At 42.7% G+C, this 15,168-nt stretch overlaps 1 non-coding gene across 1 annotated transcript; it reads left to right on the top strand.

The window, feature by feature from the left end:
- The first annotated feature begins 11,400 nt into the window (after nt 1-11,400).
- TRNAK-CUU lies at nt 11,401-11,473 on the top strand. The gene has a single exon. It is a non-coding gene; the product is annotated as a tRNA-Lys (tRNA).
- Nucleotides 11,474-15,168: the final 3,695 nt, after the last annotated feature.

Raw genomic sequence — 15,168 nt, 5'->3', positions numbered from 1 at the left:
CCCAGTTTGTAGCACTTTTTTATGGCAGCCCTAGCAAACTAAACAAAGGACACGCAGTTTGTTCTCGCCAATAACACTGGCATATTCTGGGTCTTGGTTTACCTTTTCTGCCAGCAGAGTCAAGCAGTCAGCATCACTATCTGGTGTCTCACAGAATCCTTGACCCACAGACATGGATTCCAAATAATGTGGTATCTGACTAGGAGACCCACTTCACAGCAAAGGAGGGGAAGGAGTGGGCCCATGACCACGGGATCAACTGGTCTCATCACATATGCACCATTGAGAAATAATCGGTCCAAGAGTATCTTACAAGAGCCTGTTGGAGGGACAGCTGGTGTATCAGTTTGGAGGCAATGGTCTGCCTACAAAGATGGGTGCCATCTTCCAGGATGTTGTATGTGCACTTGAATCAGAGACTTCTACTGGGACTCTGTCTCTAATAGGAAGAATACATGGGTCCTGGAATCCATGGGGTTGCATTTTTGCCAGGGGACATAGCACGAGTCCCATTATACTTTAAGTTATAACTATTGTCTTAGCACTTTGGATTCTTTGTATTCAGGGACAGGCTGGCAAGAAGGCCATGTTGGCTGGGGTAAGTGACCCTGATATTCAGACCAGGAGTCCTGAAGAGATTCAGGGCAATCTGTTGTGGATTTAGACTAAAAGAATGCATTCTAATTTTTCTTGAACATATTTCCCCCCAAGAAGTAATATTGAAGTTCTTCAGTGATAACTTCTAGATAATGAATGTAGTTTCTTTTTCAAAAGAGAATTTTTTGGAGAACATTGCCTTCTGCAGTGCATAAGAATTGAGTGTCAATACATACAACTGGACGTGAACAAAAATAACAATACCCCTGGAAATTTTACTTAAGTCATGGAAATTTGCTTGACTTTGGGCTTGAAGTAAAATATATTTTTTAAAAAGATTTATTTGAGAGCGAGAGCGCGTGTGCATGTGCGCGCATAAGCCAGGGAGGGGTAGAGGAAAGAGAATCTCAAGCAGACTCCACACTGAGTGCGGAGCCCAACATGGGACTCAATCTCATGACCCTGAGATCAGGACCTGAGCTGGAATCAAGGGTCGGATACTCAACCGACTGAGCCACCCAAGCTCCCCTGCTTTTTGACATCTCTACCCCCAATTTTTTGCATATTACCTGCTAATAAGTAAAAAATTCAGTAAATGTTCATTAAATGAGTGATTAACAAAAGTTCTGAATCTAAGTTCAGAGTTTCCCATTATTCTCATTTTGGTGTCCTGAAATTGCATCTTTATTTTTTTAAAAGATTTTATTTATTTATTTGACAGAGAGAGACAGCGAGAGAGGGAACACAAGCAGGGGGAGTGGGAGTGGGAGAAGCAGGCTTCCCACTGAGCAGGGAGACTGATGTGGGGCTCGATCCCAGGATCCTGGGATCATGATTTGAGCTGAAAGCAGATGCTTAACAACTGAGCCACCAGGTGCTCCCTGAAATTGCATTTTTAGCCCAAACTTTTACATAGCCGAAATGTTTCCTCTATTCACAAAGCTGAAGTCTTCTTTTTTTTTACTTTTTTCAATTTTAATTTTAATTTTATTATTTTATTTCATTTTAATTTCATATAGGTAACATACGGTGTTATATTAGTTTCAGGTGTACAACATAGTGATTCAACACTTCCGTACATCACCCAGTTCTCAGCTCATGACAGACAAGTACACTCCTTTTTTTTTTTTTGACAAGTACACTCCTTAATACCCATCATCTGTTTCACCCATCTGCCCCTCCTCTGGTAACCACCAGTTTGTTCTCTATAGCTAAGAAAAAAGAGACTTTCGTGAACTCATTTGTGCCTGCCAGTAACAGAAAGGAAAGAGATTATGTTTTACATCTTTGTCTCTTTAAGAAAAAATTATGACTTTGTTCAACACAGCATTGCAGAGTGTTAAATCAATTCAACAATCTCCCTGCAGTAAGATTTGAGATAGAGCCAGAATTCATACTTTTGGGGAATAGAGCTCCCCCAGATGATTCTGACACACAGCCAGGTTTGAGGATGACCGTTTTAACTCGCTTCCAAGTTTCTTAGGTTACCAGCAATGTTGTTTCTCTTTGAAACATCAATCTAGGAGCATGGAAGACAAAATAATTTTCAGCTGTAACTCAGTATCAAGAGTATAAATATTTGGGGCGCCTGGGTGGCTCAGTTGGTTAAGCGACTGCCTTCGGCTCAGGTCATGATCCTGGAGTCCCTGGATTGAGTCCCGCATCAGGCTCCCTGCTCGGCGGGGAGCCTGCTTCTCCCTCTGACCCTCCCCCCTCTCATGTGCTCTCTCTCTCTCATTCTCTCTGTATCAAATAAATAAATAAAATCTTTAAAAAAAAAAAGAGTATAAATATTTGTCAGGGAGAATACAGCAAGGGAACAACAGCTAAATGTTCAAATATTAATTTATTTTATTGCAGAAAGCGGAAATAATTTAAACTGCTAACTACAAATTAAGAGGAAATACAATTCCTATTTAGAATAAATAGGGAATTTCAGTTAAGAGGATTGTTTTGAGATCAGTGACAGATCTCCTAGTCATCAAAACTAAATTTCAGATTAGAAGAGTTTTACGTTTGTAAATATCTTCCCCATTTCTTCACATTTCAAGCTGGACCTGGGCCTTGTATTAGGGTTGTTTTTGTTTGCAAGTAAAACTAGCTAGAAGCGCCTGGGTGTTTCAGTCAGTTGGGCATCAGATTCCTGGTTTCAACTGCAGTCTCTGGGTCTCCCAGTTGTGGGATAGAGTCCCTAGGCAGGCTCCAGGCTCCGTGCTCTGTGGGGAGTCTGCTTGAGATTCTCTCCCTATGCTCCTCCCCCCACTTGCACATGTGGGCCCACATGCATCTTCTCTCTGTCTCTTTCTCAAATAAATAAATTAATTTTAAAAAAAAGAGCTAGCTAAAAGGGGTTTATTGGTTTATGAAATGGGAGAGTCTGGGGTGGTCCTGACTTCAGAAGAGTGGGATGCAGGACTCAAAGAGGGTGGGCAGGCCTCTGTCTTCCCCTCCCAGCTCTGTGTGGCTTTATTCTACTGGCAGATTCCCAGCCTAGCAACTCCAAGAAAACAAGTGTCTCTTTCCTACCCTTTGCATGGCTATCTTAGAGCTGACTATGCTTGGTCTTTTTTGGATTATAGTTTGCAGCACCCCTCAGTCATCACTGAGGGTGGGGAAGGGGGGACTTTGGTAGGACTGGGTCTCATGGCTGCCCCTGGAGTTCACAACCCCATCAGGACCACATGGAATTGGTGAGCGGTTTCCCAACAAAATGAAAATGAAGTTGGGGTTTTAATGGGTAGAGAACATCTACAGGATTGTTCCTATTGACCACAGGGCAGATAATAGACCTTAATTTGTGCATGGAGCTATATTTAGATCCTCTGCCCATTTTTAGATTGGATTATTTGGTTTTTGCTATTGAGTTGTATGAGTTCTTTATATATTTGGGGTATTAACCCTTTATCAGATACATGATTTACAAATATTTTCTTCCATTCAGTACATTGTCATTATGTTTTGTTGATGGTTTTCTTTGCTGTGCTATTCCTTTCTTATAATCATTTTTTGACAGTAGTAATTGCCTCTTAAATATTTTCGCTTATTATATTCCTAGTGCCTAGAAAAAATTCCTGACATACGATAGGAGTTCAATAAATATTTGTTAAATTAATGACTGTAATGGCTTAATTTTGTAGATACCTATCACTAATTCTTCCTACACCCTCACACAACAGTTTTCCACATGGTTGAAAAATATCAAAAAAGTTATTAGCACATCTGTGTCATGCTCTGGTAACAAATTACCACCAAATTCTGGTGACTTTCAAGAAAAAAATATTTTGTTTGTTTTCCTCGTGATATAAATCTGTCACAGATTGGTTGCCTACTGTCTCCACTCTGTGACCCAGTGAAGAGCAGCCTCTTGGCGGAACATGGCTCGTCTGTGGTAGGCAGCAAAGGACATGTGGCCAACTGGCTCTTAAAGTTTCTACTCTGGAGTTATTTTCATTTTCTCTCACAATGTATTGAGCCAAATAGATCCTTGGCAAAGCTCAACATCAATGGGGCAGGGATCTATAGTCTTTGTAGGGGTCCTGGAAGGAGGGGCATCATGGGAAGAACCACAGGATTTGTGGAAGAGTAATACAGTCTTTGATAGATAATGCATCAGTCCATTTTCTCTAGGAGTCATTCTACATAAGCTCTCCATTCTCCTTTGAGGTGGATTGTTTGCTTTCTGGGCCTGCCCCACAGCTGTCATGCAGGGACTTCCCTTTACCATCATCTTGGAAACTCCCTTTGTGTATGACGCATGCTGGATCCCTGTTTACTGGATCTGGGGTCTTTTTCTTGTTTACTTTCTCACTTGCCTTCATTTTCTCAGTAGAAAGAGAAAGCAGAAGCAGCAGGTAAATTCTGAGACCATTCAGGCTTAAAAATGTCTTTACCCTCATATATGATTAATAGTTTCACTGAGTATAGAATTCCTTTTTTTTTTTTAAGATTTTATTTATTTGAGAGAGAGATAGAGAGAGTGCATGAGCGGTGGGAGGGGCAGAGGGAGAGGGAGAAGCAGACTCTCCACTGAGCAGGGAGCCGGACTCATGACCTGAGCCAAAGGCAGATGCTTAACTGACTAAGCCACCCAGGTGCCCCTGAATGTAGAATTCTAAGTTGATAACCTTTTTTGGAATTTTTTGAAGGCATGTCTTCATTAACTTGTAGATTACAACTTTCGGGGTTTTTTGGGGGAAGCCAACACTATTTTTTTCCTTTTCTTTCTTTATTTTCTTAACTCTTTTATTTGTAATGTGTTTCTGCTCTGGAAGCTTTTGGATTATTTTTTAATCACTGAAGTACTAAATTTCATAATACTGTGCCTTTAAATGGGTCTTTTTTCATCCATTGTGTGGGGCACATTATGGCCTCTTCCAATTTGGAAATCCACATCCTTCAGCATGGGGAAATTTCCTTTTACTGTTTCTTTGGTAATTTCCATCCCTTCATCCTGTGTTTTTGGAATTCTCAGTAGATTCTTGACTGATTCTCTAAAATTCTTTTCTTTTCCTTTTTAAAAAACTATTGTCCACCTCCTTGCTTATGTGTTATTCTTCTGATTCTTCTATTTTAATGTTTACTTCAGTTACTGTTTTTAATTTCTAAGAACCTGTTTTCTCAGATTATAACTTTTTGAAATCGCATCCAGTTCTTTTTTTATGTTTGCAGTTTTATACGTTTGTTTGACAATCAGCAGTTAGTTCTCATCCACATTAACTGTCTGTAGATTTTTATTTAAAAAAAAATTTTTTTTTTTTAAGATTTTATTTATTTATTTGACAGAGAGAGACACAGCAAGAGAGGGAACACAAGCAGGGAGAGTAGGAAAGAGAGAAGCAGGCTTCCCACCGAGCAGGGAGCCTGATGCGGGGCTCGATCCCAGGACCCTGAGATCATGACCTGAGCTGAAGGCAGTTGCTTAACCAACTGAGCCACCCAGGTGCCCCTGTCTGTAGATTTTTGAAAGTGGTGACAGGTACACAGGTAACCAATGTATAGAACTCGTTGGGTGAATCTGCACGCTCACTACATTTTCTAGACAACCATACCAGATATGGTATGGAACATTCCTTGTTCCTTTGGCCCAGACAGCTTTGTTGAGCCTGGTGTCAGTGTGCACACCTGGAGCTCCCATCTCCGTCATGGCAAATTTCTGGATCTCTTTGAATGGCTGAGGGAAATGCTTCTGGAAACCCACTCCATGGGTGCGCTTGTGAATGTTGATGGTATATTCTGTGGTCACTACCTCATTGATGACCCTTCTTCTTCTGGCCACCCTTTGCAGAAGCCATTCTGCCAAGCCCTGGTTGGAAAGGAAGCAGCATCCAGTTCTTTTTAAAGGGTACAATATATTCTCTAAAATCTGATTAATGGTAATTTAAAAAAAAAAAAAAACAAGCAAACAAACTTCTGTTCCTTGCATCATCTCTCTCTCTCTCATCTTAGTCCTATTTTTTTTTCATTTTTTTTTTAAGATTTTATTTGTTTATTTGTCAGAGAGAGAGCGAAAGAGCGCACGAGCAGGGGGAGGGGCAGAGGGAGAAGCAGGCTCCCCGCTGAGCAGGGAGCCCCATGCAGGACTCGATCCTAGGACCCTGGGATCATGACCTGAGTCAAAGGCAGACGCTTAAGTGACTGAGCCACCCAGGCATCCCTTCATTTTTGTGTTTTTTGTTTTTTTGTCTTTTATGTTAGATGCTTTTTTCTTGTGTTTGGGAGGCACACAAAGCTGACTAGGTCTCTGCATGGGTGTGGCTTATTGACATGGAGGATTTGCTATAGCAAAATGAGATAGTAAGCCTGGGTGTTGTTGATGTTTTTGTTGGGTAACTCCAACAGTATATATAAATTGCTTCTTGGGGCACCTGGGTGACCCAGTCGGTTAAGTGCAGAGTCTGCTTCTCCCTCTCCTTCTCCCTCTGCCTCTCACCCTGCTCGTGCTCTCTCTATCTCTCTCTCAAATAAATAAATAAAATCTGCGCCTGGGTGGCTCAGTCGGTTAAGTGTCTGCCTTTGGCTCAGGTCATGATCCCTCGAGTCCCCAGTGAGGCTCCCTGCTCAGCAGGGAGTCTGCTTCTCCCTCTACCCCTCCCCCCCATTCACACTCTCTCTCTTTCTCTCTCTCACTCGCAAAAATTAAATAAAATCTTTTAAAATAAATGAATAAAATATATTTGCTTCTCTGCAGCCAACCAGGTTCTCAAGAGAAACCTGGGTGTCAGCTCTCCTGGCACACTTCCAGGAGCTAGGCAAGACTATTAATCAGGATAGAAAGCTATCTGCTGAAGAGATCCAGAAGTGCAGTGGCTTGAAAAACAAAGTTCTCTTTCACATAACTGTCAAGGTTGGGTAACTGGACTGCTCATCTCCACCCAGTCATTTTAGGAATTCGGTTTTCTTCTGTCTAGGTACATATCATAGGGCAATGTTTCTCAGACAATGGTCCCTGCACCAACAGCATCAGCATCACCTAGAGTATTGTTAGAAATGCAGACTTTTCCGGCCTACCTCAGACTTACTGAGTCAGCAACTTTGGGAGTGGGGCTTCGTGGTCTCATAAACCTGAGGTGATTTTGATCCATGTCAAGGTGTAAGAATCACTACCCTAGGGCATCGTCCTTTTCTTTGTGGTTGAAACAGAGTGTCGGACGAACCCATGGTCCCGCTGTGGAAAGGGGAAGAGCCAGGAGAAGCTCAGGTGCAGGAATGTGTTAAACACACCTTCCTTGGGTGAGAGCTTAGTCTTCTGGGTCACACTTAGCTGCAGTGGGGCCGGGAACCGTGCTGCCTGCCTAACATCCCACTTGCCCAGTCACAACTCGGTTACCTTGGAAGAAAAGAGAATGAATTTTGGTGGGTCACTAGCAGTCGGCCAGAGAGAGGGAAGAGTTTGGTGCATGCGTCAGGCATGGTTTTCTTCTACCCAAGCCCATGTTGTCAGCCTTTTACTTGTGCCTACACTACACCTGGTATTCCTGAGCCCTGGGCCTCCCCCCGTCACTCTCCCCAGAGAATAAACCTTCTATCTCCTTGAGGGGCTGAACAAAAGAGAATCGCTTAGCCGTTTGCTGCAGGGGGAGAAACTAATGGTTCCTCACACAGATTTTTAGTCCATTCTTCTGCTGTAAGCCTAATGCCTTATCTCCCCTAAGTACTTCCAGAACCTCTGTTTCTGAGCTGTGCCACAACTCTTGTTAAATCAGCTCACTTTTCACTGGGCACATAGGGTCAGCTTCCTGAGCTCACTAAATTAGTTATCGCTTCTCCGTCCACTTTACGTATGCTTGACCTTCGTAAAAATTATTTGTTCATTATTGTCTCTTTGTCTTTGGGGGCTTATGTCTTTTAAATTTTTTTTACTTCATTATAATAGGATTTTGATGGGACAAGAGATAAATGGATATGTTCAATCTGCCATTTTTATTTTATTTTTAAATTTTATTTTAATGTTTGAAAGATTATTTTACAGAGAGAGAGAGCACGGTGGGGGGGCAGAAGGAGAGGGAGCAAGAATCTCAAGCAGACTCCACACTGAGCATGGAGCCTGACCTGGGGCTCAATCTCATCACCCTGACATCATGACCTGAGCCAAAACCAAGAGTTGGATGCATAATCGACTGCACCACCCAGGCACCCCTCAATCTGCCATTTTTAATCAGAAGTACAAGTTTGAAAAATTGCAACTTTCATATTTAGGCAAGAAGTTTATTATGGAAGATTAGAGGACTCTCTGAGAAAAAAACCAAAGGAAAACCTTCAGATTACACAGAGATGGTTAAAAGGAAAAATATAATTAATTGCATTATTTCAAGCTTAAATTAGCTAAATTCATTGAAATATGATTTGGAAAAGAGACACATGTATTGAGTACTGAATTAACACTACCTTTCATTTTTTCTTTTGAGTAGGGACAGGCAAACTTTTTCTTAAAGAGCCAGATATAAAATGTTTTCCGTTTGGGCCGGGGCGGGGGGTGGGGTGGGGGTGCTTACAGTCTCTATTGCAACTACTTAACTCTGCAGATGCATAAAAGCAGGCATTTGGCAATATGTAAATGAAAGGACATGACTGTATTTTTTTTTAAACATCACTTAACAAAAACAGGCAGCAGGCCATTTTGACCCACAGGCCCTAGTTTGCTAGCCCAGTTTGAAAACATTGAAAACTATCTTTTTAGACATTGGGCCATCAATGATCTTTTCAAGAGAACATTTGAGATCTTAGAATTCAGAATGTAGGGGCACCTGGCTGGCTCAGTCGGTGGAGCGTTTGATTTTTTGATTTCAGTTTTGTGAGTTCGAGCCCCACGTTGGGTGTAGAGATTATTTAAAAATAAAATCTTAAAAAAAATTAAGTTGATGCTTAAAAAAATGATCAGTTAAAAAAAAAAGATCAATTAATGATTAAAGATATCGAGGGAAATTAGCAATGTACATAACCTTTCTTATTATACCAGAAATCTTTTAACCTAGAGGGGAATTGGAGCCTTTGGCTCCATCTACAGGCAGAGTCCCTCTGTGTCTAAGTCCTTGTGCCTTAATGTTTTTCAAAATATGCTCCATGGATGTGCTCCTTGCCAATAAGTTCCTGTGGTCATATGAATTTGGGAAACAGAGCATGTCCTATCCCTTCTTGGAGACACCGTCTATACTGCTAGAAGAAAGGCTCTGAGAACTTTAGTGAACTCACAGCTTCTTAGAAATACTTAAAGAATCCTTTCCTCACGTAACAGCTATTAATGTCTATTGAAATGATTCCATGGAATTACTGTTCATGATATTCTGGATCAGTCCTATTTATGGTCTGGAATTGGGGAATTTATAGGTCGAAAGTTTCCATACTTGATATTGTTACCCGTGTTTTAGACTGGTTCTGACTTTGTATTCTGCATTTAGACGATCCGAGGGTAATTCTGACAGTATTCATTAAACCTGCTGCTGAAAGGAATGCTGGGAAAACTGTGACCTTACAGTATCTAGTGATGAGTGTTTTCATTCCTTTAGTCTATAAGGAGACAGACAGAAGACAGACACTCACTGAATGGAAGTAGAAAAGTGGCACTAGCATGGAAGTGGGTGGGAGGGGTTAGATCATTTCCGACTTTAGGGTATTAAGTAAGCCACCAACTAGTGTAAGGAAATTGACCAGCCCCACTGCCCAGAGACCATGTGCTCACTGTTTTTGGGCTGCCCTACACAAAAGCCCCAGCTGAGGGCCTAGTGGGGCTGGAAATCCAGTGCATCTTCTGCTCACTCCCTTTTCCTTGGCATAAAGATGATTTCTAATCAATAACACTTGTGCTTATGTAACTGTCCACCCAGAGGGGTAACAAAAAATTCTCTTAGAAGCACTTGTGACATAATAAGAAATACATATTTGGTCTCTGCCTCCAGTTCCTGACACAGAGCTCCTAAAACCCTTGTAATTTCCTGAGTGATGGGGGGAAATAGGAGGATTTTTTTGTTCTAATATCTAGTCTTCCCTGACATAAGAGCTTCTAAGATCCTTGGAATCTCCAGAGGGTAGAGGAAAAAGATCCTACACCTATAAGTGACAATGAGGCCTGCCAATGTATTAAGAAATCTTCTGGTGCCGTTCTGCCCCCCTGACACTGTGTGGGGCCAGCCAACTTGTAGTCTGGGAAGAGAAAGGATGAAAGTTTCGGGGATGAGGAACCTTTGATTGCTGGGCAGCCACATGGTCCCTGATGGATGGAGTAGCATCTGTGCTACAATCATTTACTGAAGGTAAAAGTTGCCAGTGGAATTTAGAGATGGCTACAACTCCCTGGGAGGTGGTTTACTGGAAGCAGAAGAAGATGCACACCAATGAGCAAAAGGTAAAATACACAATCCCTTGGTTACTGTTATCCATAATCACTAAAATGGAATTAAAAGAGAGCCCTGGGTCAAACTTTGACGCTAGACCAGGCTCAGATTTCTGTTTGATCTGAGCTTAGGCCTCCGGCTTCAAAGCCCCCCTCAAAGGGAAAAACAGTGCAGGCGCAACAGACAGTACCTCTAAGACCTCGGGCCCCCAGCAAGACAGTCCACATTAGAGCGGGGACAAAACCCAGAAACTACCGAAAGCAGGGAGTGCAGCGTGGCAGAGTGCCATTTTGTGGGTGAGTATCGTCAGCTTCTTGAAGAACCTTTATGAAAATGGATTTCCAGAGTGATTTAGGGGGAGTGCCTTTGGTTTTGGATGTTGTAGATGGAAGAGCACTTTTGGGTTCAGAGGGGACCCGCTACTACTGAACAATCACAGATGGCCCAGGATCCAGACACTTGTTCCTGAGGGAACAGCCAGCCTCGGGGACTGGATAACAGCCACCATGAGATCCGTTGAACCTGAGAAGGGAGACTACCCAACTCTCTCTCTCTAAATGCAAGTGCAACACCACAGATGAAGCTGCTGATGCATTTCATATACAGGCCATGTGGGACTGGCTTCATGATAATCAGGATACTCACCTACTGAATGTGCCCATTATCCTAGTCATGGTAAGCGCTGCGGCTGAGGGACCCCGTTTTGTAGGGGCACCCCATATAACATTAGTGCTGAATAACTGAGCAACCGTCTAGAAGCCTCGTGGAATCTGCTGTTTTAGCTTCTCCTCATGGGTCTTACAAATGCTTATAAAAACATTACATTAATTAACAAGAGAATGGGAGAGGCTGAGGGAAGAGTCAAGGACTGGTTTTAGGAAAATGAAGAGTTTAAAATGGTTATTAAGAAATAAGGTGAATAAAGGAAAGAAACATTGATAGGGGTGAAAAAAAGACAAAAGAGGACAGTCAGAGTGCCTGGCTGGCTCAGTCGGAAGAGCATGAGACTCTTGATCTCAGGGTCGTGAGTTCGAGCCCCATGTTGGGTGTAGCAATTACTAAAAAAAAAAAAAAAATTGCTAAAAAAAAAAAATTAGTTAAAAAAAAAGAGAGAGAACAGTCATAGGACTCATCCCAGCAAGGTGAAAATCATTAGATGTTTATTTAAACATGGGTTAATAAAACTGATACTGATAGGCTTAAAACACAGATCTTACTACTGCACTATTACTAAAAGGTTGAACAGGCCAATGAGACCCCTACTGCTCTCCCAACATTAAAGGGCCCCAAACAAGTCAGCTCCATTTACCCCAGTTTGGAGCAATTTTTTGATTTTTTTTATTTTTATTTTTTAAATTTTGTTTTTAAAGATTTTATTTATTTATTTGGCAGAGAGAGACACAGCTAGAGAGGGAACACAAGCAGGGGAGTGGGAGAGGGAGAAGCAGGCTTCACGCGGAGCGGGGAGCCTGACGTGGGGCTCGATCCCAGGACTCCGGGATCATGACCTGAGCCAAGGCAGACGCTTAACGACTGAGCCACCCAGGCGCCCCTGGAGCAATTTTTTTAAAAGTGTGAAAGCAAAGATTACAAGGAGAAATTGGACTTGCGGCCCGGGCCCGGGGGGGGGGGGGGGGGGGGCGTGGATAGTGAGGCATATTAGTCAAGATAAAGATTGACAAAAGGGCCAGGATTCCTCTGCTTGACTCCCTCACTGAGAACCCAAAGACTTATACACAAAAGTGGGTAAAATGGTCAGGGGATGGAGAGAAGTTTCCTAGAGTCCTTGTCCTGGGAGCCTCATGCACTGTGTACCAACCATATCGGGGAAGCCCTGCCTGGAGGGCTACAAGTAGGTTGAGACAATGCAGAAATGTAGGCGTTGTTAGGATTATGAAGATCAGGGTGTTTTCTTTTCTTTTTCTTTTCTTTTCTTTTCTTTTCTTTTCTTTTCTTTTCTTTTCTTTCCTTTCCTTTCCTTTCCTTTCCTTTCCTTTCCTTTTCTTTTCTTTTCTAATTTGAGAGTGCAAGCAAGCATGCGGACGGGCAGGGAGGGGTAGTGGGGGTGGGGAGAGGCAGGGGGAGAGGGAGAGAGAATCTCCAGACTCCCATTGCGCATGGAGCCACATGTGGGGCTCAATCCCAGGACCCTGAGATCATAACCTGAGCCAAAATCAAGAGTTGGTAGCTCAACCGACTGACCCACCTAGGCGTGCAAGATCAGAGTGTTTAAGCAGGATTCTGTAAAGAGATCTTGTCTCCTTCACCTTCCACACTGCTTAGCCTCGTGGTGGTCCTGTGAGTGTGACTTTCAGAAAAATCAAGGGTCCGCTTCACAGTGCAGTTGCAAGCAAACTCGGGAATTAGGTGCAGGTTCGCAAAAGTTTGGAACAGCTCTGAGCAGGGGTGGTAAGCTCAATTCAAACTCAATAAGGGTTAGAGGTCAAAGCTGGGGTAGAGGAGGAAAGGAGAAGAGAGGGTCAACAGCCAAGCTTTGAGGTTGTAGTGGTTTATTTTCCACCAACATCTGGGACAGCCCTTGGGAGAAGATATCCTGTGGGGTGACCAGGTGGGTACCTAGGCATCCAGGCTGGCAGGTGCTGGAGAGAAGTGGTGTATCAGTGTGTGTGTGTGTGTGTGTATATATATGTTGGAAGGCAGTGGGCAGTATGGAGAGAGTAACAGAATAGCAATTTGGGCTCATGGAGCAGACAAAGATACAGAGAAGCACTAGACAATTTCTTATTACACTGGTATGTTTCACGGTCACTTGGCCTCCTAGAGGAGGGAAAAAATCTTTTTCCTTTACCTTTCCAAGTTTGCGACTGGCACCCCTGTAGCAAAAGACAGATTAATAAGAGAAGAACATACATATATATTTAATAGAAGTCTTACATAATGCAGGATCCTTCCTAAAGAAATGAAGACCCGAAGAAACGATTAAGCCTGCGTGCTGTTATGCAAGGTTTGATGAAGAGTTGTGGCACGATGATGAGACAAAGGTTATGAGCTAAGTGTAGTAAACTGGCGAAAACCTAGCAAGGCCTGTTCATGCAGATTCCTCTCTGTGTCCCTTCAACTTTGGTGACAAGAATGCTCCTTTTCTCTGGGTGTAGGGAGGACACCTCTCATATGAGGGTTTTATTTCGTGTTTCAGGGGAAGATCAGAAAGTCAATCCTACACATGCTATTTCTCACATTTCTTCAGCTTAAATATTCCATATGCCAATGCGTTCTATTTTGGGATAACATGGTCTCGACCCTGTCACGGGCATGTATGTTGAATGAGTAAATGAGCAAATGGCTGGAGCCCGCAGGTGATGCTGGGCTGCTATGGCTAGGAGAAAAAGGAACCACCCTTGCTTGGGGTGATGCCAGTCAGCAGGACCTTGTGTGGCTGCCTTCTCTGGTCCCTCCCTAGGTTACTTCTCACCTCCTCACTGGCAACATGGCCCACTTCCAACAGCGCCATGTCCCAGAAACACAGCATGATTAGATGTTACAACTGCACATGAATGCCTGGGTGTTTCTTCCTGCTTCCAACTTACCCCTTCATCTCTTCTGCCCAAAGCCTCCCCTTGACCTGGGGAGGAGAGTAGACTAGAAAAGTATATGAAATCCTCTTCCTCTTGAACCTGGTTTTTGTGATCTCCGTAATTCAGGTGTGCAACTGCCTTCGGTGGGCAAGGAAAATGTTACATGTGTGAGTCAGCTGCCATGATTCGTGTGGACCCAGGTATCCATGGAAGGAAATGTTCAATGTCACCTTTATTTTATTTTAACACAGAAACAATACAGTGAAAAGATAAGGTGATATGTTTGAGGGAAGGTGTGGAGTTTTAAATCTGACTTTGAAATTCCTCGACATGCCTTCCATGGAGAGATGAGGGCAAGTTTCCACCCCTTGAATCTGAGAATTGACAGCATATCTGTTCCAGCTTGTGAGCCCAGCCCTTAAAAATCTGTTGTCTTTGAGGCACCTAGCTGGCTTGGTCGGTAGAGCATGCAACTCTTGATCTCAGGGTCGTAAATTCAAGCCCATGTTGGGCATAGAGCTTACTTTTAAAAAAAACAAACCAACTGATGTCTTTGGCTTCCTGTTTCTTAGAACCCAGCCACTACACTGGGAGGAAGCCAAGCAGCTAGAGAGAGGCCATAGGTAGGTGTTCTGGCTGATGGTCCCAGATGACAGCAGCATCAACCACAGATGTGAGTAAGCACACCCTTATACAGGCTCAGCCTATTAGTTGCTCTAGCTAATTCTGCATGCAGCAGGGACCAGCTATTTAGCCTTGCCCAAACTGCTTGAACTAAATAAATTACTGTTGTTTTAAACCACTAAATTTTGGGATGGTTTATTGCACTGCAATATATTACTAGTGCAGAATGTCATTGACGAATACCAAAGAGAGGAAAGAATGAGAAGGTATAAATAACTGGAATGTTTAGTTTTATTTTTCTTCCTTTACAAATGGAAAGGGAAAGAATGTCCTATGCATAATGAAGTCTTTTGAAAAGTGGCCGGGGGGTGGGGGGGTACAATAAGGAAAGATGGAGAGGTGATTGCTAAGATGATGCTTTTCAAAATAGTCACAATTAAAAAGTGTTTGAAGAAGTCATTGAACTTATTTAAGAAACAACACCTGCCATTCTCCCCCCCCCCACATCTCTTGCTCAGAGATGTTACACATTTATTTCCATTGTAAAGAAATTTAAATAATTATAAAGAAGGCACAGTTCTAGC

Source organism: Mirounga leonina, unplaced genomic scaffold (genome assembly GCF_011800145.1).
Source record: "Mirounga leonina isolate KUSES-001 unplaced genomic scaffold, KU_Mleo_1.0 Mir_165, whole genome shotgun sequence".
Taxonomy (NCBI): Eukaryota; Metazoa; Chordata; class Mammalia; order Carnivora; family Phocidae; genus Mirounga; species Mirounga leonina.
The sequence above is the reverse complement of the archived record's forward strand: the minus strand, read 5'-3'. Positions and strand labels throughout refer to the sequence as shown.